Below are 26616 nucleotides of genomic sequence, written 5' to 3'. Positions count from 1 at the left end.
ATAAACTATCAGGGCTCTTGTTATCGATCCTTCCTATTTACTGTCCTCCAGTAGATGAACTCTTCATGGACCACAGGTCTCTTGTTATCTATCCTTCCTATTTACTGTCCTCAAGCAGATAACTTCGTCGTGGATCACCAGATATCTTGTTATCTGTCCTTCCCTATGAACCCACGCTCCAACACTTTTCTGACCTTCCTCCGTCCTCATCACTTCCAACTACCACAGCCACCACCGCCAAAATCAACTCCAACTTTACCAGCCACAGAAGCCATGAAATAAGTTGCTGATCCATTCTGAAGTATCACCAGAGATAAGGGTGCAACAGCTGATCCATCATCATGAGTCGATGCCATTAAGATAATTGAAAACATCTTCATCAAGTCTATGTTTTTTATAAATATTGAACGCTCACATTCTTGTTCGCGTCTACAACCAGTATAAGAAAAAAATTATGATTCATCAGAAATAAACAGAGACGATCTCAATAACACATCTGCCTTCCGTACTCTGCCACATTAGGAACCAAGCACCACAACCAGATCGCTTCCTCTCGTTCACAAAAGCCAAACACCTCCTTCCCTAGGGGGCTTTACATGGCTCACTGAAGCTCCCATCCGTAACACAATCATAATGCCTGATTAATGAGCAGCCGATAAAGGGGCAGCGGCCCACCGGAAGCGCGTGAATGTGATCGGGCATCCCGGACGAGCCATCCCAACGGGGAAGTCCTCGACGGCCGACGTATTGTCTCTGGCGGGCCGACGCGGGCTATCAACCATGCGCGACTCGTTTGTCATAGTTTATTGAACTGCTTCGCTCTACCATCCCACGCGTTATTCCACAGCCTTTGGCCATGTTTAGCTTTGTTTAGGACGACGCAAAATTCGTCATGTGACAGTAAATATCACTCTCGTTGTATCTAAATCCTTAACGCCAAATGTATCTAACCAACTCAAGGAAAATTTCGTTACCTATCGCCCAGTATGAACACAACGAGACGTTTCGAATCCAGCTTGAGCTAAAGAGACCCAGCAGGAAAATTCCCCTGTCAACAGCAAGTGGCAGTGAGAAATAGGGATCAATTACTCATGGTGAATTGGCCATTTAGTGGGAATATGGATATGTAATTGACACCCACACAATTCAGTGGCATGAACCATAAAGAAAACGGAGAATATATGGGGTGGGTCAATACAGCACCAACGAAGCAACGGAGCGCAAAGGATATAATCATTTTGAAAATATATATTGGTATATAATACTTAGTAGTTGTTAATACTGACATTTTTCAGATTGATCTTTGTCTAGATATTGTAGGTGTTTATTGGAACAGTCATTACGATCATGGCAGGCGCTCAGTGAGGCTTATTTACGGACACTCAATATGCTGTAAACACACAAACACACACACAGGCAAACACAACAACCAAAACAACACATACACACACACACACACACACACACACACACACACACACACACACACATAAACTAAAGTGCGTGACACTGACACAATCATCCTGGAATAAGGAAAATACACCTGAGCTCAGAAACTCACTCCAGCACGTATGTTTCAGAACGAATCATCATTCAGCATCAAAATACACCATACAACAAGTCACTCATCAAAGCACGTACCTCAATCTTTAACACACTCATCACCAGTATAGCCTCATACCATCACCAGTACAGCCTCATACCATCACCAGTACAGCCTCATACCATCACCAGTACAGTTGCCCACCTTCACCAGTACAGCCGCCCACTATCACCAGTACAGTTGCCCACCATCACCAGTATAGCCTCTGCTATCATCAGTACAGCCGCCCACCATCACCAGTACAGGTGCCCACCATCACCAGTACAGCCTCTGCTATCATCAGTACAGTTACCCACCATCACCAGTACAATTGCCCACCATCACCAGTACAGTTGCCCATCATCACTAGTACAGCCTCTGCTATCATCAGTACAGCCGCCCACCATCACCAGTACAGTTGCCCACCATCACCAGTACAGTTGCCCATCATCACTAGTACAGCCTCTGCTATCATCAGTACAGCCGCCCACCATCACCAGTACAGGTGCCCACCATCACCGGTACAGCCTCTGCTATCATCAGCACAGCCAGCAGTCCACCATCACCGGTACAGTCGTCCACCATCACCAGTACAACCGCCCACCATCATGACCAGTACAGCCTCGGCTATCATTAGTACAGCCGTCCACCATCACCAGTACAGCCATCCACCATCACCAGTACAGCCGTCCAAAATTGCCAGTACAGCCGTCCGCTATCATCAGTACAGGCGTCCACCATCACCAGTACAGCCGTCCGCTATCATCAGTACAGGCGTCCACCATCACCAGTACAGCCGTCCGCTATCATCAGTACAGCCGTCCACCATCACCAGTACAGCCGTCCACCATCACCAGTACAGCCGTCCACCATCACCAGTACAACAGTCCACCATCACCAGTACAGCCGTCCACCATCACCAGTACAGCCGTCCACCATCACCAGTACAGCCGTCCACCATCACCAGTGCAGTCGTCCACCATCACCAGTACAGCCGTCCACCATCACCAGTACAGCCGTCCACCATCACCAGTACAGCCGCCTAACATCAGCAGTTCAGCCATCACCAATATTGCCAATATTACCAGTACAGCCACGCATCGTCACCAGCTGTTATCCACCATCACCAATACTGCCAGCCATCATTACCAGAACTGCCACCTACCATCACCAGTACTGCCACCCTCATACCACCATTACCCGCCCACCATCACCAATGCTGCCACCCTCAAACGACGACTACCAATACTGCTACCTACCATCATTATGACTACCAACACTCCCGGTATTGCCACCATTAACGTTGCCATAATTGCCATTTTTGCCACCTCTTCCACCAGTCAACCATCACTTCAGTCAACTCTACAACACTGGCTACCACTTACACCACCTTCTCTACTTGCACCAAAAACAACCTCACCACTTGACCCATTACTACCACCACTATCCTCATCATCAGTTTAACTACTAATATCATTGCCCTGTTCGCTATCACCATTACAACCATTAGCAACATCCCTCATACCACCCTCACCTTACACGTGATCACCACTATCTGCTACTACCACAACCACCATCATCATCGTCATCCACCACCACCACCACCACTACAGTCTCCTCTACAAACACCACTGCCACCAACAATATTACCATCACCAGCATCAGCCCGCTACTAGTCTCACTCGCACCATCAACAACACTTCTACCAACCTAATCTTATCTGCCCACTACCGGGTGGATAGTAGGTGGTAGACAGCCACCGACCACGGAAGTATATGACCAGTACTACTTCTCTCCCCTCCAAGTATTGGGATGGTTAATGATAGACTTATGGCGAGTCAGGACTTCAGTGGCTGTCAAGTGTCGCTCCATTTGGTCCATGCATGTTGTCTTTTCTTTATGCCTCACCCACACGTCAGCAGCTGGCTCACAGTTCACAAACATATTCTCTCCATCTCACACATTACAGTTAACAACATGTAACTCACACGACTCTTTCTTTGTAACTTTTTCATTTCCGACGGCGAGCGGTGAGCGGTACGCGTTAGCCCTGCCTCGTTGTAAGTACCCGTAAATAAGTGGTTGATTAAACATGTCTGTGAGGTACGTTCAGGAATGACATAAACCCTCTAGGTGGGCTTCGCATACATCTGAACAGTCAGGTAGATAGATTACAGAACGAGAGAATAAAATCATTTAGCAAGACTAGGTTATGTGGAGGTCAACCGGATCCATCCTGGTCAAGCCAGGGTTACGAGAGTGTCGTCACAAGGTGAGGGTCGAGCAGGTCAGGAGTCGTGGAGAGAAACAGAAGAAAGTTATTTTTCATTTGTACTGTCCAGAAAACAGTATCTCAAGAGCCCCTTCATGAGCACCTTAACATTAGATATTTCTCTTATCATCACTATAAGTATTGACTGCTTATATGCTGTTAGAAAGGCAGATTCCATAATAGTAACTGAAATTCGGATAGATCCTAAAGATGATCTCTTATTAGCAGAAATATTAATACTTGTATAACGTTCTCAGTAAATTGCGATTCATGATACAGATGACACATATCATGCAAATATTAAGTGAGACTGATTGCCACCCACCACAATATTTATGACACAGACACCTGCGCCACACACACACACACACACACACACACACACACATATAAATATATATATATATATATATATATATATATATATATATATATATATATATATATATATATATATATATATATATATATATATATATATATATATATTTATCGAGGATGTAAGGCATGTGTACGTGTAGAAAAAGAGGAAAGCGATTGGTGCTCAGTGAATGTAGGTTTGCGGCAGGGGTGTGTGATGTCTCCATGGTTGTTTAATTTGTTTATGGATGGGGTTGTTAGGGAGGTAGATGCAAGAGTTTTGGAAAGAGGGGCAAGTATGAAGTCTGTTGGGGATGAGAGAACTTGGGAAGTGAGTCAGTTGTTGTTCGCTGATGATACAGCGCTGGTGGTTGATTCATGTGAGAAACTGCAGAAGCTGGTGACTGAGTTTGGTAAAGTGTGAGAAAGAAGAAAGTTAACAGTAAATGTGAATAAGAGCAAGGTAATTAGGTACAGTAGGGTTGAGGGTCAAGTCAATTGGGAGGTAAGTTTGAATGGAGAAAAACTGGAGGAAGTAAAGTGTTTTAGATATCTGGGAGTGGATCTGGCAGCGGATGGAACCATGGAAGCGGAAGTGGATCATAGGGTGGGGGAGGGGGCGAAAATCCTGGGAGCCTTGAAGAATGTGTGGAAGTCGATAACATTATCTCGGAAAGCAAAAATGGGTATGTTTGAAGGAATAGTGCTTCCAACAATGTTGTATGGTTGCGAGGCGTGGGTTATGAATAGAGTTGTGCGCAGGAGGATGGATGTGCTGGAAATGAGATGTTTGAGGACAATGTGTGGTGTGAGGTGGTTTGATCGAGTAAGTAACGTAAGGGTAAGAGAGATGTGTGGAAATAAAAAGAGCGTGGTTGAGAGAGCAGAAGAGGGTGTTTTGAAATGGTTTGGGCACATGGAAAGAATGAGTGAGGAAAGATTGACCAAGAGGATATATGTGTCGGAGGTGTAGGGAACGAGGAGAAGTGGGAGACCAAATTGAAGGTGGAAAGATGGAGTGAAAAAGATTTTGTGTGATCGGGGCCTGAACATGCAGGAGGGTGAAAGGAGGGCAAGGAATAGAGTGAATTGGATCGATGTGGTATACCGGGGTTGACGTGCTGTCAGTGGATTGAATCAGGGCATGTGAAGCATCTGGGGTGAACCATGGAAAGCTGTGTAGGTATGTATATTTGCGTGTGTGGACGTATGTGTATACATGTGTATGGGGGTGGGTTGGGCCATTTCTTTCGTCTGTTTCCTTGCGCTACCTCGCAAACGCGGGAGACAGCGACAAAGCAAAAAAAAAAAAAAAAAAAGAAATATATATATATATATATATATATATATATATATATATATATATATATATATATATATATATATAAATTATCGCCCATACACGCATATATTCATAAAAATACATATACAAATCAATGTATGAATACACATACGCAGACATATACATATATATGCATGTACATATTCATACTTGCTTGCCTTCATCTTGCCCCACAGGAAACATCATCGCTACCCCATGCTTCAGACAAAACAAACAGACAAAAAAGCCACATTCGTTCACAGTCTCTAGCTGTCATGTGTAATGCAGAGAAACCACAGCTCCCTTTCCACACCTACGTCCCACAGACCTTTCCTGGTTTACACCAGACGTTTCACATGCCCTGGTTCAGTCCATTGACAGCACGTCGACCCCGGTATACCACATCGTTCCAATTCATTCTCTTCCTTGCACTCCTTTCACCCTCCTGTATGTTCAGCCCCTATAGCTCAAAATCTTTTTCATTCCATCTTTCCAACTCCAGTTTGGTCTCCCTCTTCTCCATGTTCGCTCCAACTCTGACACATATATCCTCTTTGTCAATCTTCCCTCACTCAATCTCTCCACATGTCCAAACCATTTCAACATACCCTCTTCTGCTCTCTCAACCACACTCTTTTTATTTCCAAACATCTCTCACCCTTTCATTACTTGCTTAATCAAACAACCTCACACCACATATTGTCCTCAGACATTTCATTTCCAACACATCCACCTTCCTCCGCACAACCATGTAACATTGTTGGAACTACTATTCCTTCAAACATAACCTTTTTTGCTCTCCAAGATAACGTTCTCGCCTTCCTCACATTCTTCATCGCTCCCAGAACCTTCGCCCCCTTCCCCACTCCCAAATATCTAAAACACTTTACTTCCTCCATTTTTTTTCCTATTTAAACCTACATCCCAAATGATTTGCCCCTAAGCCCTAATGAACCAAATAACCTTGCTCTTATTCACGTTTACTCTCAACTTTCTCCTTTCACACACTTTCTCAAAATAAGTCACCAACTTCTGCAGTTTCTCATTCGAATCAGCCACTATAACTGTATCATCGGCTAACAACAGCTGACTTACTTCCTAGGCCCTCTTATCCCCAACAGACTATGTATACTCGCCCTCTCTCGTAGGACAGCAGCTCGACTGAAGCTTAACGAGGCGTCTTATCCGACAATCTACACGTCAGTCACACGTATAGTATTCTCTGACCACACCGCAACTACTTTCCTCAATACTTTCCCCAAGGGCTGATCTTTGGTTCTGCCACACTGACGCCCCTCCACGTGGCGTCAAATCCAATACCTTACCATGGTTCCGTTGCTGGCAACCTATAGTGGTGCACCACTACCTGCCACCCTTTCGAGAGCTTCAACAATCACCTCCAATCGGTATTTATCTATTCAGGAGGGACTATGGTCACTGTAACCACCTGTGATCGCAGGTTTCTCACAGGCTACAGCAGTCTCGTACAGGCCCACTCTGAGGAGGTTGACTGAGTCACTTTTTCCTAACTAATCGCTTTCTGCGTTACAGTTAAACTGAGAAAAGTTATTATCTTTATCTAACACATCAGATTTGCTGAAGCATCTAATTTTGTTACATATTAGTAACAGTTTCTCCTAACAGTCCTTTTTCTCAATATGGTTGCGTGACTTTTGCCAATTCATAATGCTATTTAATGGATGAGGAAGCCAAGACCGAAATGTCAGACAAGTGGTTGTTGAAAGTCAGCTTCCTGTTAACAATTGTCTTAAATAAAAGAAAACTTAAGATTATGACTATTTTGTTTGTTACGAGGAATCAATTCATTTTCTGTTGAGCTTTATGTGTGTAGGGTTTACGGTGAGTGTTGTCAGCTGGAGGACGCCCTCAGCTGCCTCTGATACTGGGAGTCGTGTGACTGAGTTGCCACTTGGTGTCTCATTGTGTGTTTGCGCAATTACCTTCTCTGAGTTACAGGAAGAGACCTTTACACTCGTGTTGCCCCGTCTGTTAACCTTGCATATACATACCATGTCTTTACTCCTATATATGTATGCGCGTGCACACACACACACACACACACATATACCCCAGCCTAAGCCAGGTACCCATTTATCGATTCGCCCCGAGGGGAGGATGAGCACGTAGATTGTATGCAGGCCGACTGTAATATCTAGGATTACACCCACTGCAGGTCCGACCCCGGGGTGGCCCATGCTGACTTATCTTCGGTAACGCTTACCACTACACTACGGAGGCCCACGTAAGTGTGTGTGTGTGTGTGTGTGTGTGTGTGTGTGTGTGTGTGTGTGTGTGTGTTTGTACATACATTATAGTTCGTTTGTAGTGCAAATGATTAACGATTATTAACCCAAGTTATCCAGCCTCAGATTGCCTTCTGTTTACCACTTACCCTGACATTCTGGAGAATATCCCGTCAGTTTTAGGTTCACTTGAGTGTGACTGATACAATGAGGTATCTTTACCCTGGGACTACATTACAGCATAACCGTCTGTCTGTCTCTCTCTCTCATTGATCATAAAAGTGTAAGTTAGTCGCCTGTGGTGAATCCTAAGCAATGGCGCCAGTTGATTTCATCTACCCATTAATGTAGGGTGGAGAAATACAGAACCTCACAGTGTATGTGAATGTAATCAGATTGCACAAAACTGATGTCACAACAAACGAGTTGCTGTTTTCTTAACTAACTGATGAGAACACTAAGATATTGTTGGAGTTGTCTTTTGATCTCTAAAACAACTTAGTGTTAAAAGCTTATACGAAGATATGAAAGCATTAGTAAAAGAAAAAGATGCAATGATTGTATGAGATTTTAAGTTTCATGTCAAAGACAGAATTAATCATAAGGTGACCACGAAAGACAGATGAAAAAAACAGCACACGGTTACTCTATGAAATTCCATACTGAGGTAATTAGCTTTCGTGAGACTGGTGAAGAACAGGTGAGAATAACCACAATATCATCACTTTAAAGAAAAAGACATGATAGTGCCAAATGCAGATTAGCATGCTATACTACAATGCTTCAGGATACTGGTAATGTAAACTGGATCAAACATATAGCCGCAAATACATTCAAAAAGCTGTGTTGTAGATGCAAATGTGAGATGCACCTTGAGACAGCTGATATTACCGGGAAGAAAACAAAAGAAACCACAATTATAGGGAATTTAGCCATCCCTAACATTAACTGGGATTCTATTTAACGCAAGGCCATGAGAGAGAGAGAGAGAGAGAGAGAGAGAGAGAGAGAGAGAGAGAGAGAGAGAGAGAGAGAGAGAGAGAGAGAGAGAGAGAGAGAGAGAGAGAGAGAGAGAGAGAATTAACAAATTCAACTGAAGATTTCTTTTCAAATGATGTGTTTCATGACCCCATGGAAGAAACAATATTTCAGATTCACTTTTGGCTACAAACACAGACCCAAGTTATTGCTTGTGTGAGAGCATTGAAAGTTACAGTCGGCAGCAGTTGCCGTAAACGTTAGGTTTACCGTAAATCTTCATTTTGACTTTCAAGGAAAATCATATGACGTCAGTTTTAGAACAGCCAGCTTCCATGAAATGCCTGAAAATATTAGCATTTTCAGATTCGATCAAGTCGTAAGAGTAGGGGATTTTTTTTTTTTGGCGGGGGTTTATATTAAAAAGGAATGACATCATTAGAGAGAAAAAGAGAAGTGACAGTGGAGAGATAACAGATTTCGTTCAAAATGAAAAAGGTAGACAGAAAATCCTGAGTAAGTGGAGAATCTGCAGGATCGTAGAATGTGTATGATGTTACAACGAGACTAGAGAAAGAAAATAAGAATTCATTAAAAGCGATTTTGAGAAAACCAATTCTGACGAATACATAAGGAGTAAGAAATATGTGGAAGCCCATTTCGTAAAGACAATGGAACCGAGTCAGGCAATAAGAAAACAAAATGATCTTCCCCTCCAGATGATTATTTCCATCCTGTGTTGAAAAGAATAATTAAGATAATCACAATCACAATATGTATTCTCAGGAACAGAAAATAAAAGATTAAACAGCAGTGAAATCCGCGAGAGAAGTGAGCCAACAAATATAATTTCCGAATACGGATACTCAAAAAAATGGCCAACATATATAATTTCCGAATACGGATACTCAAAAAAATAGCCAACACATATAATTTCCGAATACGGATACTCAAAAAAATAGCCAACATATATAATTTCCGAATACGGATACTCAATAAAATAGCCAACATATATAATTTCCGAATACGGATACTCAAAAAAATAGCCAACATATATAATTTCCGAATACGGATACTCAAAAAAATGGCCAACATATATAATTTCCGAATATAGATTTTCAAAAAATCGCTAAAGAAGAAAAAGTGCAAAATGACTGGAAGCTCCCGAACATAAGACCAATTTACAAACAACGAGGATAGAAGATGCGCTCATAACATCGACATATTATCTTACTTTGGTTCCCCCGAAAAGAAAGAAAACTGGGAATCAACGATAAATCTGTAAAATATTTCGATGATAAATTAGTAGCAAAATCAATGTGATTCCAAAACAAAACAAATAACTATGTTTAACGTATACCATCGAGCTCTGTGGTCATCTTGACTATCTGTGATTCTGAAATACTTTCCCAAAAACTTTCGATAAAGTACTATTAAAGATACTGTCACATAAGACTCAATCATATGACACAGGTAATCGAGTATGCACGTACACCACAGACTGAGTTATAGGAAGAAAACAAGAAGTAATACTCGGGGAAATCACTCAGCTGGTCAGCGTAACATGATGGGCACCACAAAGGTCAATAATGACAACAAATCATTATCATCCATATCAGTAATCTCGACACAGGTCAGACGACACGAAGTTAAGAAATAAAACCTTAACAGTCGATGACGGTTTCATGGTTCAGAGGGAATTAGACAAAAATGATACAGTGATAAATGCATGTCAAATGGACTTCAGTGTAAACAAATGCAAAATAACTAATTTCGGTGATTATGTTAGACATAAAAACAAGGTATTTGGAAAGATATTGATAGCAGTGCATGACATAATAGACCTTACTCTTATATGCCCCTGAGAAATCAAACAGAATGTTGGGTTTCATAGCTGGAAATGGAAACTATAAAATGCGAGACCAAATGGTCCATCTGTGCAACGCGCTCGGCGCATCACATTTAGAAGACGCTGAGCAGTTCTACTAAAAAAAAAAAAATTTGTATCACAGACGAAGAAAAAATAACCAGAACGAATCCAAACACCAGCAAGAGCAATAATTTCTTTACCCAGATATAAGCCTTATGAGGAATGACTCATCAACCTGAGTATATTTTCTGTAAAAAAATCTCACACTTCCATAGAGAATAAAAGAGCCTTTCATAATGCTCACTAATTTCGTTAATCATAACGTCTTTATGTTTGAGCTACAAATACCAGATATAAAGGTTTTAAGATAAAGGGAAGGAGATGGAATACAAACGTGTTCACTAGACTTGTAAAACACTGGAATAAACTAATATCAGATGGTGGCAAACCGAAGACTTTGATTACAACTAAAACAAGGGCTGGCATATACTGTTGTCAATACTGATTACATTATCCACGAATACGTCTGTTCAAAATTGACAGTATACAAAGGAGCTCAAACATCAGACTAGTGGGTCCCTTCGAGGCTGTTTGTGACAGTGCAATTACATCGGTAACTCAGAGATTAGTGCGTAAAAAGTAGGAAAGTATATAGAAAATTTGATCACAGAAATCTGCAAACCGTCTGTGTAACCACGGAAGCGCAAATAATGTTAGTCGTGGACTTGAAGCGAGATATTGATCAAGTTTATTCTTAAATGTATCTCTGGTATTGCTTTCAATCACATGTGTTAACAATCCAGTTGAAAGAAAAGTACTTCTCAATCGAGGTAAAACGCTGGCCGACGAGTTTATGTCCATAATTTCGAGTGAAATCAGGTGAATCAAGGCTTAAGTAGCTTGTTAGCTCGAGATTATCAAAACCTTTGAAAATTTAAGAATACCTGCATTTACCTGCATGAGATCACTTCTTAACCTTCTCCTTTCTAAGATAAATAGAATAAAATCGTTCAGTTGGCTCTCATAGGATTTGTAACTCAGTCTGGGAAATCAATTATGGTAGCTCAACGTTGTACTCTATTATGTCTGTGTGATCTTTCAAGCACAGTAAAGTAACCAAAATTGAATGCAATATTCGAGATAGGGAGTTAACAGTGAACTGTAATGAGTAAAGATAATTTTTCTCGATCGAAAGAATTGAAAGCCCCATCTATGAATCCAAGAATTTTGTTCGCCAGCCATGTGCCCAGTTCATTAGATAGTGTAAGTCAATTTGAAGCTACAGACGTCCAAGATCATTTATAGATTTATTTCCCAACTTAAGTTCATCTACACATTTTGGTGCTTTACAATGCGGTTCATTATGAACATCACTACTACAAATGAGAAATAGAACCGGTCTCAAGACTGATTCCTGTGGCACACCACTTTTTGCTTCTAACCATTCTGAGTTACTACCACTAACCAATTTCCTAACCACCGAAATACCGGCCCATCATTACCAAGTGATTGTAACTCTTGATGTGTTTCTTCATTGAATGCCATTTGAAATACCAGATAGATTACATCAACTGCTTTACTAGCATCATATTTGCTGATTACATCGTAAAAAGAACCAAACAGATTTGTCAGACATGAGTGATTTTGTAGAAAGCCATTGATCTGCGTGTATAACATGTACTGTACATTTATCTTTACAAATTAGCGCCTATGGGTTGATGGTCGATCACAATGTATCTACACTTCATACTTTCTCATAGAATTTCCATATCAGTATATTCTCTCTATGTTACCCAAACGGTCCTGCATAACGATTTTCCTGACACAGGAGGGTGTGGTGGGTGGGGAGTTACGACCCTATTATTTTTATGATCTCTTCTTAGACCATCAGGTCTGATACTCCTATCATTGCCCTTTACCTCACCACCATCTCCAACACTAAAAGAAGCGCCAACCACTACCACCACTACCATTACCTCTAACACTACCATCACTAACCTACCACTCCTATAATCATCAATACATATACCACAATCACCACTACTACTAAATCTATCTCTACCACCAGTACCATCAATACTACAACGATTTCTGCCATCAGTATCACAACTACTACTACAACCACTACCATCACAACTACCATCACCAGCACAGCTATCGCTTCCATTACTACCGACGACCACAAATGTTACCACTACCATCATCATACTAACAGCTTCACTACCACGACAGTACACCACTATAGCCATACACCACCACAACTAGCACACCACCACAACTAGCACACCACCACAACTAGCACACCACCACAACTAGCACACCACCACAACTAGCACACCACCACAACTAGCACACCATCACAACTAGCACACCACCACAACTAGCACACCACCACAACTAGCACACCATCACAACTAGCACACCACCACAACTAGCACACCACCACAACTAGCACACCACCACAACTAGCACACCACCACAACTAGCACACCACCACAACTAGCACACCACCACAACTAGCACACCACCACAACTAGCACACCACCACAACTAGCACACCACCACAACTAGCACACCATCACAACTAGCACACCACCACAACTAGCACACCACCACAACTAGCACACCACCACAACTAGCACACCACCACAACTAGCACACCACCACAACTAGCACACCACCACAACTAGCACACCATCACAACTAGCACACCACCACAACTAGCACACCACCACAACTAGCACACCACCACAACTAGCACACCACCACAACTAGCACACCACCACAACTAGCACACCACCACAACTAGCACACCACCACAACTAGCACACCACCACAACTAGCACACCACCACAACTAGCACACCACCACAACTAGCACACCACCACAACTAGCACACCACCACAACTAGCACACCACCACAACTAGCACACCACCACAACTAGCACACCACCACAACTAGCACACCACCACAACTAGCACACCATCACAACTAGCACACCACCACAACTAGCACACCACCACAACTAGCACACCATCACAACTAGCACACCATCACAACTAGCACACCATCACAACTAGCACACCACCACAACTAGTACACCACCACAACTAGTACACCACCACAACTAGCACACCACCACAACTAGCACACCATCACAACTAGCACACCACCACAACTAGCACACCACCACAACTAGCACACCATCACAACTAGCACACCATCACAACTAGCACACCATCACAACTAGCACACCACCACAACTAGTACACCACCACAACTAGTACACCACCACAACTAGCACACCACCACAACTAGCACACCATCACAACTAGCACACCATCACAACTAGCACACCACTACAACTAGCACACCATCACAACTAGTACACCACCACAACTAGCACACCACCACAACTAGCACACCATCACAACTAGCACACCACTACAACTAGCACACCATCACAACTAGCACACCACCACAACTAGCACACCATCACAACCACCTCACCACAAGACGTAGCACACTACGATAGCTATAACGCCACCACAATCAGCATACCACCACAGCCATGACGCCACCACAACCAGCACAAAATCACAATTGCCACAACAACCACCACATCACCAAAATAGCAAAACACCACAGCCAACACCATCACTGCCACAACCAGCACCATCACTACCACTTCCACCACTGTAACTACCACCAGAGCCATTGCTATCAACGCCACAGTCAGTGCCAACATCATCACTACCACCACCTAATGTAGCACCGGATAACCACGATCAACACACCAACCACAGTAGACACGACAACCACAGTTTCCACCACTACCATTTTTAACACCGCGGCCTCTACCATCATCACCCTGACAACTACCATCAACATGACAACTATTATTACTATCACTATCATCACTACCACGGCAACAACCATCATTACCCTGACAACCACCATCAGCATGACAACCATCAACACCACTTTAATCATCAACATATCATCACCCTGACACATAACCACAATCAATACCACAACTATCATTACCAGCACAGTGCGCCACCATCACCACTGACAACCATCCACTCAGTTCTAAAACACACACACACACACACACACACACACACACACACACACACACACACACACACACAAACACACACACACACAAACACATTTATTTGCAGTTTCCAGCGTTATTGAGGTAGCGCCAGGAACAAAGAAAAAAAAGGCCGCATTCGCTCTTATGCAATCTGTAGTTGTCATGGATAATGCACCGAAAACTACAGCCCCTATTTACAACCAGGCCCCGCAGACCTTTCCATAGTTTACCCCGGATGCCTCATATTCCCTGATTCAACCGAGTGACAGTACGTTCCCCCATCTATACCACATCTTTCCAATTCACTTTATCCCGTGCTCATCTTTTACCCTCCAGCATTTTCAGGCCCCGATCACTCAATCTCACGCAATCTTTCCATCACTCAGGTCTTCCCCTTTCTCCATGTTCGCTTCACTTTTGACACATATATATCTTCTTCGTTAGCATTTTACTCATTCTCTCCCTGTGTCCAAACAATTTCAGCACACCCTCTTCTGCTTTCTCAACCACACTCTTCTTTTTACCACATCACTACACATCTCTCTTATCCTTTTATTATAGGCTCAGTCAAACCACTTCACATATATTGTTCTCAAACATTTCATATCCAACATCTCAAACCTACTCAGCACAGTCACATATATAACACAATTCTCGCATCCATACAATATTATTCGGACTACAACATCTTCAAACGTGCCCATTTTCGCCCTTCCAGAAAACTTCCTCTCCTGCTACATAGTCTTCACTGCTCCTAGATCATTGCCCTCTCACCTACTCTGAGTCACTTCCGCTTCCATGATTCCATTTAATGCCATGTCTACTCCAAGACATCTAAAACACTTCGCTTCCTCCAGATTTTCTCCATTCAATCCTACATCCCAACTAACCTGTCCCTTAACCCTGCTGAGCCTAATAACCTTGCTTTTATTCATATTTGCTCTCAGTTTGCTACATTCACAAGCTCTTCTAAATTCAGTCAAAAAATGCTGCAGATTCTCACTCGAATCAACCGCCAGAATTGTATCAACAACCAATAACTGACACTCCCGCCCCCCCTCACTTCATACAGAATGACCGCTCACTCTTTTCTCTATGACACTTACATTTACGTATTATCATAAATTTCCATAATGATCCATCCATCTATCTATATATCAATCTATCTATATGGACCTCCGTGGTATAGCGGTTACCGCTGCTGACTGACTTTCACGGGCCGCCTAAGATCAAATCCACGTATGTTTGAATGCTGCTCGTAGCACCTGGTCCACCCAACTGTTTATCCTACCCTGGGGGCTGGTCGATAAAATAGATAACTGGATTTGGGTAGGATCATTGTATTGAATGGAGTAATGCCATCTCAGTTATCAACTCCAGTACCACGAGAAAAACTAAATCTTCTATTTTTGAATACTCAAAGAATCATAACATTAATATTAATGAAGGTCTATACAAATTACATATTTTTATTGTTGATAAAATTTGTAAACAATTCCCCTTCTTGTCCATGTAATAATTTTATGATACCCTTGTTGTCTGTCTTGGACAATCACGTGTTTACCAAGTGGCGTCCTCGCTACGTCTCTTCGTTTTATATCAGCTGACTTATATTTCTTTCTTGTATCTCCCCTGATGATGTCATTTTTCAGAAGAAGGAACAGAGAAGGGAGCCAAGTGAGGATTTCAGTCAAAGGCTGAGTCGTCTGTTCTTAACGCTACCTCGCTAACGCGGAAAATGGCGAATTGTATAAAAGAATATATATATATATATATATATATATATATATATATATATATATATATATATATATATATATATATATATATATATATATATATATATATATATATATATGTTGGAAAGGCTCTATTCGCCATTTCCCGCATCAGCGGGGTAGCGTTAAGAACAGAGGACTGGGCCTCTGAGGAAACATCCTCATCCGGCCCCCTTCTCTGTTCCTTCCTTTGGAAAATTAAAAAAAAAAAAAAACGAGAGGGGAGGATTTCCAGTCCCCCGCTCCCTTCCCTTTTAGTCGCCTTCTACGACACGCAGGGAATACATGGGAAGTATTCTTTCTCCCCTATCCCCAGGGATAATATATATATATATATATATATATATATATATATATATATATATATATATATATATATATATATATATATATATATATATATATATATATATATATTGGAAAGGACGAGAAGCGGTGTTTTCAACGTGGTGTGTCCCTGGGGATAGGGGAGAAAGAATACTTCCCACGTATTCCCTGCGTGTCGTAGAAGGCGACTAAAAGGGGAGGGAGCGGGCGGCTGGAAATCCTCCCCTCTCGTTTTTTTTTTTAATTTTCCAAAAGGGGGAACAGAGAAGAGGGCCAGGTGAGGATATTCCCTCTAAGGCCCAGTCCTCTGTTCTTAACGCTACCTCGCTAACGCGGGAAATGGCGAATAGTATGAAAAAAAAAAATGCTGGAAAGGATCACAATTTTGCGCGTGATCAAGATATTCCTATGAGTTTCATTTTCCCCGTGGACTCATAGGAATATATATATATATATATATATATATATATATATATATATATATATATATATATATATATATATATATATATATATATATATATATATATATATATGTATATATATATATACATATATATATATATATATATATATATATATATATATATATATAAATATACGAACATAGTATATAGAAACGCGCACCTTCATAGAACATACAAACCTCCAACAGCCAGGATCGAACCTGGGACCCCTGTGCAAGAGGCGGGAATGCTAACCGCTAGGCTTTGGGCCTGGCTAATAGGAAATGATTATTCGAATACTATGTACTCGAATACCCTTCGTCTCATATTGATGAGCAACGGGGTCTACACCGGTCATTTCCCAACAGGCGCACATAGCCAGCTGATAGCATTTTACCGAACCTAACTGTACAACGCAGAGGTATATGAATACGAATATAGTGCATAGAAACGCGCACCTTCATAGAACATACAAACCTCCAACAGCCGGGATCGAACCCGGGACCCCTGTCCAAGAGGCAGGAATGCTAACCGCTGGGCTATGGGCCTGGATAATAGGAAATAACTATTCGAATACTATGTACTTGAATACCCTTCGTCTCACATTGGTGAGCAACGGGGTCTACACCAGTCATTTCCCAACAGGCGCACATAGCCAGCTGATAGCATTTTACCGAACCTAACTGTACAACGCGGAGGTATATGAATACGAACATACAGCATAGAAACGCGCACCTTCATAGAACATACAAACCTTCAACAGCAAGGATCGAATCTGGGACCCCTGTGCAGGAGGCGTGAATGCTAACCGCTTGTTATTTCCTATTAGCCAGGCCTATAGCCTAGCGGTTAACATTCCCGCCTCTTGCACAGGGGTCCCGGGATCGATCCTGGATGTTGGATGTTTGTATGTTCTATGAAGGTGCAGATATAGGGTGTTTTGGTCGAGGTGGAGTGCGAAGTAAGAGGATCAGGGAGAATGGTTTGTTAAACAGACAAGAGGAAGTGTAAGCTTTGCGGAAGATGAAAGCCGGCATGGCGGCGGGTTTGGATGCTATTGCAGTGGGATTTATTAAAAGGGGGGGGGCACTGTGTTGTTGGTTGGTTGGTGAGGATATTCAATGTATGTATAACTGAGGGTGAAGTGCCTTAGGATTGGCGAATGCATGAGTAGTGCCATTGTACAAAGGCAAAGGGGATAAAGGTGAGTGTTCAAATTACAGAGGTATGAGTTTGCTGAGTATTCCAGGGAAATTATATGGGAGGGTATTGAATGAAAGGCTAATGGCATGTATAGAGCATCAGAATGGGGAAGAGACCTGTGGTTTCAGAAGTGGTAGACGATGTGTGGATCAGGTGTTTGCTTTGAAGAATGTGTATGTGAGTAATACTTAGAAAAACAAATGGAGCTGGTGAGTGAGTTTGTTAAATTGTGTGAAAGAAAAAAGCTGAGAGTAAATGTAAATAAGAGCAAGATTATTAGGTACAGTAGGGTTGAGGGATAAGTCAACTGGGAGGTAAGTTTGAATGGAGAAAATCTGGAGGAAGTGAAGTGCTTTAGATATCTGGAAGCGGATTTGGCAGCGGATGGAACCATGGAAGTGGAAGTGAGTCACAGGGTGGAGGAGGGGGCGAAGGTTCTGGGAGCGTTGAAGAATGTGCTGAAGGCGAGAACATTATCTCGGAAAACAGAAGTGGGTATGTTTGAAGGAATAGTGGTTCCAACAATGTTATATGGTTGCGAGGCATTGGCTATAGATAGGATTGTGCGGAGGAGGGTGGATGTGTTGGAAATGAGATGTTTGAGGACAATATGAGGTGTGAGGTGGTTTGATCGAGTAAGTAATGAAAGGGTAAAAGAGATGTGTGGTAATAAAAAGAGTGTAGTTGAGAGAGCAGAAGAGGGTGTATTAAAATAGTTTGGTCAAATGGAGAAAATGAGTGAGGAAAGATTGACAAAGAGGATATATGTGTCAGAGGTGGAGGGAACGAGAAGTGGGAGACCAAATTGAAAGTGGAAGGATGGAGTGAAAAGGATTTTGATCGATCGGGGCCTGAACATACAGGAGGGTGAAAGGCGTGCAAGGAAGAGAGCGAACTGAAATAATGTGATATACCGGGGTCGACGTGCTGCCAATGGATTGAACCAGGGCATGTAAAGTGTATCGGGGAAACCATAGAAAGTTTTGTAGGGCCTAGATGTGGAAAGGGAGCTGCGGTTTCGGTGCATTATACATGACAGCTAGAGACTGAGTGTGAACGATGTGGCCTTTGTTGTCTTTTCCTAGCGCTACCTTGCGCGCGTGCATAGGGAGGGGGAGTGCCATTTCATGTGTGGCGGGGCGGCGACGGGAATGGCTGAGGGCAGCAAGTATGACTATGCAAATGGGTAAATATGTATTTGTGTGTGTATGCATATGTATTTATACATTGAAATGCATAGGTATGTATATGTTCGTGCGTGGGCGTGTATGTATATTCATGTGTATGTGGGTGGGTTGGGCCATTATTTCGTCTGTTTCCTTGCGCTACCTCACTAACGTGGGAGACATATCTATATACATCTATCTATCTATCTATCTATCTATCTATCTATCTATCTATATATATATATATATATATATATATATATATATATATATATATATATATTTTCTTTTTTTTCATTTCGTTTTGTCGCTGTCTCCCGCGTTTGCGAGGTAGCGCAAGGAAGCAGACGAAAGAAATGGCCCAACCCACCCACATACACATTCATATACATACACGTCCACACACGCAAATATACATACCTAAACATCTCAATGTACACATATATATATACACACACAGACATATACATATATACACATGTACATAATTCATACAGTCTGCCTTTATTAAATCCCATCGCCACCTCGCCACACATGGAATAACATCCCCCTCCCCCTTCATGTGTGCGAGGCAGCGCTAGGAAAAACACCAAAGGCCCCATTCGTTCACACTCAGTCTCTAGCTGTCATGTAATAATGCCCGAAACCACAGCTCCCTTTCCATATCCAGGCCCCACACAACTTTCCATGGTTTACCCCAGACGCTTCACATGCCCTGGTTCAATCCATTGACAGCAGGTCGACCCGGGTATACCACATCGATCCAATTCACTCTATTAATTGCCCACCTTTCACCTTCCTGCATGTTCAGGCCCCGATCACTCAAAATCTTTTTCACTCCATCTCTCCACCTCCAATTTGGTCTCCCACTTCCACTCGTTCCCTCCACCTCCGACACATATATGCTCTTGGTCAATCTTTCCTCACTCATTCTCTCCATGTGCCCAAACCATTTCAAAACACCCTCTTCTGCTCTTTACACCACGCTCTTTTTATTTCCACACATCTCTCTTACCCTTACATTACTTACTCGATCAAACCACCTCACACCACATATTGTCCTCAAACATCTCATTCCCAGCATATCCACCCTCCTGCGCACAACTCTATCCATAGCCCACGCCTCGCAACCATACAACATTGTTGGAACCACTATTCCTTCAAACATACCCATTTTTGCTTTCCGAGATAATGTTCTCGACTTCCACAGATTCTTCAAGGCTCCCGGGATTTTCGCCCCCTCCCCCACCCTATGATTCACTTCCGCTTCCATGGTTCCATCCGCTGCCAGATCCACTCCCACATATCTAAAACACTTTACTTCCTCCAGTTCTTCTCCATTCAAACTTACCTCTCAGTTGACTTGACCCTCAACCCTACTGCACCTAATAACCTTGCTCTTCTCATTTACTCTTAACTTTCTTTTTTCACACACTTTACCAAACTCAGCCACCTGCTTCTGCAGTTTCTCACATGATTCAGCCACCAGCACTGTATCATAAGCGAACAACAACTGACTCACTTCCCAAGCTCTCTCATCCACAACAGACTGCATCCACAACAGACTCTTGCATTCACCTCCCTAACAACCCATCCATAAACAAATTAAACAACCATGGAGACATCACACACCCCTGCCGCAAACCTACATTCACTGAGAACCAATCACTTTCCTCTCTTCCTACACGTACACATACCTTACATCCTCGATAAAAACTTTTCACTACTTCTAACAACTAGCCTCCCACACCATATATTCTTAGTTCCTTCCACAGAGCATCTCTATCAATTCTATCATATGCCTTCTCCATATCCATAAATGCTACATACAAATCCATTTGCTTTTCTAAGTATTTCTCATCTACATTCTTCAAAGCAAACACCTGATCCACACATCCTCTACCACTTCTAAAACCACACTGCTCTTCCCCAATCTGATGCTCTGTACATGCCTTCACCCTCTCAATCAATACCCTCTCATATAATTTACCAGGAATACTTAACAAACTTATACCTCTGTAATTTGAGCACTCACTGTTATCCCCTTTGCCTCTGTACAATGGTACTATGCAAGCATTCCGCCAATCCTCAGGTACCTCACCATGAATCATGCATACATTAAATAACCTTACCAACCAGTCAACAATTCAGTCACCACCTTTTTTAATAGATTCCACTGCAATACCATCCAAACCTGCTGCCTTGCCGGCTTTCATTTTCCGCAAAGCTTTTACTACCTCTTCTCTGTTTACCAAATCATTTTCCCTAACTCTCTCACTTTGCACACCACCTCGACCAAAACACCCTACATCTGCCACTCTATCATCAAACACATTCAACAAACCTTCAAAATACTCACTCCATCTCCTTCTCACATCACCACTACTTGTTATCACCTCCCTATTAGCCCCCTTCACTGAAGTTCCCAATTGCTCTCTGGTCTTACGCTCATAACTTATATTTATTTATTTATTTTTTGTGCTTTGTCGCTGTCTCCCGCCTTTGCGAGGTAGCGAAGGAAACAGACGAAAGAAATGGCCCAACCTACACCCATACACATGTATATACATATACGTCCACACGAGGAAATATACATACCTATACATCTCAATGTACATATATATATATACACACACAGACACATACATATATACACATGCACACAATTCATACTGTCTGCCTTTATTCATTCCCATCGCCACATGACATCCCCCTCCCCCCTCATGTGTGCGAGGTAGCGCTACTAAGAGACAACAAAGGCCCCATTCGTTCACACTCAGTCTCTAGCTGTCATGCAATAATGCCCGAAACCACAGCTCCCTTTACACATCCAGGCCACACACAACTTTCCATGGTTTACCCCAGACGCTTCACATGCCCTGATTCAATCCATTGATAGCATGTCGACCCCGGTATACCACATCGATCCAATTTGCTCAATTCTTTGCCCGCCTTTCACCCTCCTGAATGTTCAGGCCCCGATCACTTAAAATCTTTTTCACTCCATCTTTCCACCTCCAATTTGGTCTCCCACTTCTCGTTCCCTCCACCTCCGACATATATATCCTCTTGGTCAATCTTTCCTCACTCATTCTCTCCATGTTCCCAAACCATTTCAAAACACCCTCTTCTGGTCTCTCAACCACGCTCTTTCTATTTCCACACATCTCTCTTACCCTTACATTACTTACTCAATCAAACCACTTCACACCACATACTATCCTCAAACGTCTCATTTCCAGCACATCCACCCTCCTGCGCACAACTCTATCCATAGCCTACGCCTCGCAACCATACAACATTGTTGGAACCACTATTCCATCAAACATACCCATTATTGCTCATATATATATATATATATATATATATATATATATATACATATATGTATATATATATATATATATATATATATATATATCGAACATACAAACGTCCAACAGCCAGGATCGAACCTGGGACCCCTTGTGCAAGAGGCAGGCATGCTAACCGCTAGGCTAAGGGACTGTATAATAGGAAACAACTATTCGAAATACTAAGTACTCGAATACCCTTCGTCTCTCACAATGGTAAGACGAAAGGTATTCGAATACTTAGTATTTCGAATAGTTGTTTCCTATTATACAGTCCCTTAGCCTAGTACTCGAATACCCTTCGTCTCTCACAATGGTAAGACGAAGGGTATTCGAATACTTAGTATTTCGAATAGTTGTTTCCTATTATACAGTCCCTTAGCCTAGCCGTTACATGCCTGCCTCTTGCGCAAGGGGTCCCAGGTTCGATCCTGGCTGTTGGAGGTTTGTATGTTCTATGAAGGTGCCCGTTCATATACACTTTATTCGTATATATATATATATATATATATATATATATATATATATATATATATATTCATTCATCTTTTTATTTTGCTTTGTCGCTGTCTCCCGCGTTTGCGAGGTAGCGCAAGGAAACAGACGAAAGAAATGGCCCAACCAACCCCATGCATAATGTATATACATACACGTCCACATACGCAAATATACATACCTATACATCTCAATGTACACATAAATATACACACACAGACACATATATACTCATACACACAATTCAAATTGTCTGCCTTTATTCATTCCCATTGCCACCTCGCCACACATGGAATACCATCCCCCTCCCCCTCATGTGTGCGAGGTAGCACTAGGAAAAGACAACAAAAGCCCCATTCGTTCACACTCAGTCTCTAGCTGTCATGCAATATAGCCCGAAACCACAGCTCCCTTTCCACATCCAGGCCCCACACAACTTTCCATGGTTTACCCCAAACGCTTCACATGCCTTGATTCACTCCACTGACAGCACGTCAACCACGGTATACCGCATTGATCCAATTCACTCTATTCCTTGCCCTCCTTTCACCCTCCTCCATGTTCAGGCCCCGATCACACAAAATCTTTTTCACTCCATCTTTCCACTTCCAATTTGGTCTCCCACTTCTCCTCGATCCCTCCACCTCCGACACATATATGCTCTTGGTCAATCTTTCCTCACTCATTCTCTCTATGTGGCCAAACCATTTCAAAACACCCTCTTCTGCTCTCTCAACCACGCTCTTTTTATTTCCACACATCTCTCTTACCCTTACATTACTTACTCGATCAAACCACCTCACACCACAGCATTTATGGATCTGGGGAAGGCATATGATAGAGTTGATAGAGATGCTCTGTGGAAGGTTTTAAGAATATATGGTGCGGGAGGCATGTTGTTAGAAGCAGTGAAAAGTTTTTTCGAGGATGTAAGGCATGTGTACGTGTAGGAAGAGAGGAAAGTGATTGGTTCTCAGTGAATGTAGGTTTGCGGCAGGGGTGTGTGATGTCTCCATGGTTGTTTAATTTATTTATGGATGGGGTTGTTAGGGAGGTGAATGCAAGAGTTTTGGAAAGAGGGGCAAGTATGAAGTCTGTTGTGGATGAGAGAGCTTGGGAAGTGAGTCAGTTGTTCGCTGATGATACAGGGCTGGTTGCTGATTCGGGTGAAAAACTGCAGAAGCTGGTGACTGGGTTTGGTAAAGTGTGTGAAAGAAGAAAGTTAAGAGTAAATGTGAATAAGAGCAAGGTTATTAGGTACAGTAGGGTTGAGGGTCAAGTCAATTGGGAGGTAAGTTTGAATGGAAAAAAACTGGAGGAAGTTAAGTGTTTTAGATATCTGGGAGTGGATCTGGCAGCGGATGGAACCATGGAAGCAGGAGTGAATCATAGGGTGGGGGAGGGGGCGAAAATCCTGGGAGCCTTGAAGAATGTGTGGAAGTCGAGAACTTTATCGCTTAAAGCTAAAATGGGTATGTTTGAAGGAATAGTGGTTCCAACAATGTTGTATGGTTGCGAGGCGTGGGTTGATTAGAAAGGGTAGTGAGTGGTGGGATGAAGAAGTAAGATTATTAGTGAAAGAGAAGAGAGAGGCATTTGGACGATTTTTGCAGGGAAAAAATGCAATTGAGTGGGAGATGTATAAAAGAAAGAGAAAGGGGGTCAAGAAAAAGGTGCAAGAGGTGAAAAAGAGGGCAAATGAGAGTTGGGGTGAGAGAGTATCATTCAATTTTAGGGAGAATAAAAAGATGTTCTGGAAGGAGGTAAATAAAGTGAGTAAGACAAGGGAGCAAATGGGAACTTTAGTGAAGGGCGCAAATGGGGAGGTGATAACAAGTAGTGGTGATGTGAGAAGGAGATGGAATGAGTATTTTGAAGGTTTGTTGAATGTGTTTGATGATAGAGTGGCAGATATAGGGTGTTTTGGTCAAGGTGGTGTGCAAAGTGAGAGGGTTAGGGAAAATGATTTGGTAAACAGAGAAGAGGTAGTAAAAGCTTTGCGGAAGACGAAAGCAGGCAAGGCAGCAGGTTTGGATGGCATTGCAGTGGAATTTATTGAAAAAGGGGGTGACTGTATTATTGACTGGTTGGTAAGGTTATTTGATGTATGTATGACTCATGGTGGGGTGCCTGAGGATTGGCGGAATGCGTGCATAGTGCCATTGTACAAAGGCAAAGGGGATAAGAGTGAGTGCTCAAATTACAGAGGTATAAGTTTGTTGAGTATTCCTGGTAAATTATATGGGAGGGTATTGATTGAGAGGGTGAAGGCATGTACAGAGCATCAGATTAGGGAAGAGCAGTGTGGTTTCAGGAGTGGTAGAGGATGTGTGGATCAGGTGTTTGCTTTGAAGAATGTATGTGAGAAATACTTAGAAAAGCAAATGGATTTGTATGTAGCATTTATGGATCTGGAGAAGGCATATGATAGACTTGATAGAGATGCTCTGTGGAAGGTATTAAGAATATATGGTGTGGGAGGCAAGTTGTTAGAAGCAGTGAAAAGTTTTTATCGAGGATGTAAGGCATGTGTATGTGTAGGAAGAGAGGAAAGTGATTGGTTCTCAGTGAATGTAGGTTTGCGGCAGGAGTGTGTGATGTCTCCATGGTTGTTTAATTTGTTTATGGATGGGGTTGTTAGGGAGGTGAATGCAAGAGTTTTGGAAAGAGGGGCAAGTATGAAGTCTGTTGGGGATGATAGAGCTTGGGAAGTGAGTCAGTTGTTCGCTGATGATACAGCGCTGGTGGCTGATTCATGTGAGAAACTGCAGAAGCTGGTGACTGAGTTTGGTAAAGTGTGTGAAAGAAGAAAGTTAAGAGTAAATGTGAATAAGAGCAAAGTAATTAGGTACAGTAGGGTTGAGGGTCAAGTCAATTGGGAGGTAAGTTTGAATGGAGAAAAACTGGAGGAAGTAAAGTGTTTTAGATATGTGGGAGTGGATCTGGCAGCGGATGGAACCATGGAAGCAGAAGTGGATCATAGGTTGGGGGAGGGGGCGAAAATCCTGGGAGCCTTGAAGAATGTGTGGAAGTCGAGAACATTATCTCGGAAAGCAAAAATGGGTATGTTTGAAGTAACAGTGGTTCCAACAATGTTG

The sequence above is a fragment of the Panulirus ornatus genome, chromosome 64, assembly GCF_036320965.1.
Source record: "Panulirus ornatus isolate Po-2019 chromosome 64, ASM3632096v1, whole genome shotgun sequence".
NCBI lineage: Eukaryota > Metazoa > Arthropoda > Malacostraca > Decapoda > Palinuridae > Panulirus > Panulirus ornatus.
This window is presented reverse-complemented; position numbering follows the sequence as displayed.